This window comes from Pseudorasbora parva, chromosome 5, assembly GCF_024679245.1.
Source record: "Pseudorasbora parva isolate DD20220531a chromosome 5, ASM2467924v1, whole genome shotgun sequence".
Classification (NCBI taxonomy): Eukaryota; Metazoa; Chordata; class Actinopteri; order Cypriniformes; family Gobionidae; genus Pseudorasbora; species Pseudorasbora parva.
Genome location: NC_090176.1, coordinates 36,689,066 through 36,692,104, shown reverse-complemented (window position 1 = coordinate 36,692,104; position 3,039 = coordinate 36,689,066). Strand labels below are relative to the sequence as shown.

Below are 3,039 nucleotides of genomic sequence, written 5' to 3'. Positions count from 1 at the left end.
CACAGGTTAAGCTGCAAATACATGTTTGATAACAGTTATACTGAGTTGCATTAGTTGACAAGAACTTGGTTATTCCATTTTAAAATGAACCCAATTACTGAACACTGATGTCTTGTTAGTGGTCATATAGCAGCACAATATCTATATTTGTCTTCCTTGCAATAGGCTTTGTAGCTGCTTGTTATAAATTAATTTTGCATATATGAATTATATGAATTTGTTGTCAAAAAATAAATCATATATAGCTTATATTTACTGTCAAGTGATTTTGTCCCATATTGTTTAATTTGTGTAATTTGAGAGTAGTCATTGAGGTCCACCCTATTCCACCAAGGTCCACTCAGTTAAAAATTTCTGGCCTCGCCACTGCTTCAAATAATGTTAATCACAGACCCAATTGATATTTTAATATTAATATTATTGTGATCGACATTCTCTAGATTCAGCATAATAAAACATATTATTATTGTTACTATATATATATATATATATATAGCTTATGAAAACTTCTGGGTTTTTGTTCCTGGGTTTTATAGCTTATTTTCTGTACACCTTGTCACATATCAGCTTTTAGACATTGTTAGATTTTTTTGTAACAATTTGCTATTAATAATAATAGAAAGTCATCGTTGGTTTGTCGCCCCCCCCAGTTCAGTTCAGATCGCTAATGTCAGTACACTCTAAGTACACTCATGTTTTTCCTCAGATCGTATAAATCTTTCGCCTTTTACTAAAGATTTCCGTGGGAAAGAACACTATGAGTATACTATACTTTTTTGACGCCCTGCCTAACGACGGGGCTTAAAAAAATAAATAAATAAAAATAATTAAAAAAAAGATCGCTAATGTCACGTGATTTCAGCAGTTTGACACACGGCGCGCAATCTGAATTATGAATCAACGCTGATTTAGCCGTTCGAAACTGTGTTTTAAAATCGGCCCATCACATAACATAAGTCGTTATTTAGTTTTTCTGCGGACTTCAAAAAATTATTGTAGAATCAATGTAGTGAGATGGGCTTTGTAACTACGTTTTTAGTGCCTATGGGTCTTGAGAGAGGAAATGACATTGGTGTCAATGAAGGCCTGTCATTGTCAGTCTGAGCCATTGGATTTCAACACAAATATCTTCATTTGTGTTCCGAAGATGAACGGAGGTATTACGGGTGTCGAACGACAATTCGGTAAGTAATTAATGAGAGATTTTTTTCATTTTTGGGTGAACAAAAGAGCTCGAGCATTTAAAGCGGCAGATGAGATGACATAAGTTAACTGCAGTGCATGCTCATGATAAACAAAATGTTATCATGAGTTAGCGTAGCCGTAGACTAATAATAATTAGATATAATAGAATAATAAAGATATTGTTTCAGTTATCTTTATAGTTGTCGTTCTTGGTGTGAAGCTTAACCATTGCTGTGTTTTCTGTAGATCAAGTTCACTTGAAGTGGGGCCTAGAAAACCGCATAGGACGCTTTGATAACTTCCGGTCCCGTGAGTTGTGAGTAAAACGTTTTTTTTTTTTTAATAGAATGCTTAGATTTTTTTTTAACAACTATTTTTGTTGGTGTCAAAAATATACTGGCTAACTAACAACATTTTGTTTTAAAATGTAAGTTAATGTTGTTAATCTACAGTAGGCTATAGAAACTTTTTGTTTAAAGAACTACTGTGTAAAAGCCATATCAAACTTTCAATGCTGTCTGTCTAATAGGCTTTTGCTTACATGCCTTTCATAACTAGCACATGAGTTTGTGGTGATGATTAAGTAAATTCTATGCTTTGAACACCGCACCTATCATCTTTTTAATGGTCTCCCAAAACCACAAATTGTCTCCCCCTTGTTCAAACTTGCCTGCTCCGGTGCTCCGATTCAACATCTTGCTATTTAGGTGAGAGGTTGGACAGAGCAATAGGGTGTAATCTTCTGCATTGATGAGAACGAAACCATTTGTTACATTCAGGTTGATTGAGTCAAACACTAATATACAGTTAAACAATTAACCACCAGATGATGGCGATATTGCATACTGAATGGTTTCCTCTGCAAGAAAAGTTATTTAGATGTTTGAGAGCTACTTAGTGGCAGTAAAAAATGGATGGATGGCATGTCAGTGTGTGGTCAATGTTCAGCCTCGTACTTGAGTTTTTTGTTTTGTGTTTTGTGGAAAGATTCAGTCTTAACACTCTCTCTTATTATTAATAGTCTATTTACTCAACAAACAGTTAATTGTTTTCACGCAGATGTAGCATCAACAAATTTGAGGCGCCAGAAGCTCAAACAATATGGTTGCATCTTCCAGCGTTTAAATACTTTGCACACTGTTACTCCTGACCCCTCCTCACTTACATAAACATATTTTCATTCTATTGTGTTCATATTTTTCCTCCAGTGCTGCCCACACACCTCCAGTGTGGCGCAGTGCATAACCGGCATGCCTGAAGCTTGTTCTCCGCAGCGTTCGCTCAGATTGTTATTGTGGTGTAAACAGGACATGTCGATTCACATCCCAGTTATCTCGTTTTTCTCCCCAAACCCATGCATTCCTTGGCGTTTCCTTTAAAGAGGAACATAAGGGTCAAGTAAAGGCACTTAGAAACAGGCATAGTGGTGATCTGGGGGAGCTAGAGTGGATCGGTCTGTCTTCCATCAGCCATGTTTAACAGATCATTCCCAGGTTCATGTGGCTGTAGACTTCACAGCAGCTTGGTTTGTTTTAAGAGGGAATGCCTTTTCCATACATTCGAAATATCATGCAGCCTAACTGGCACCGTCTCTATGATTATTCAGAACAGGGATGCGTTCGTAACCCCTTTGTTTTTGCAGTAGCTCAAAACCGTATGCCACCCATACGCATGTTTTACAGCCATTGCCCATAGCATCAGTCACGGTGCACTGATATGCATTGACAAGACGTTTCCAGACTGCTCAAACAAGGGATTACAGAGGCATTTTAAAAGCTCTTGCAGGATGTCAGAGTTCACTTATGGCTCTTTAAAGAGTCTATAACTGGATAGAAACTGGTAAATTCTGCCCTG

The 3,039-nt window shown here is 37.0% G+C and overlaps 1 non-coding gene across 1 annotated transcript; it reads left to right on the top strand.

The window, feature by feature from the left end:
• The first annotated feature begins 686 nt into the window (after positions 1–686).
• LOC137076225 (U5 spliceosomal RNA) lies at positions 687–802 on the top strand. Its single transcript, XR_010905258.1, has one exon. It is a non-coding gene; the product is annotated as a U5 spliceosomal RNA (small nuclear RNA).
• The last annotated feature ends 2,237 nt before the right edge of the window (positions 803–3,039 follow it).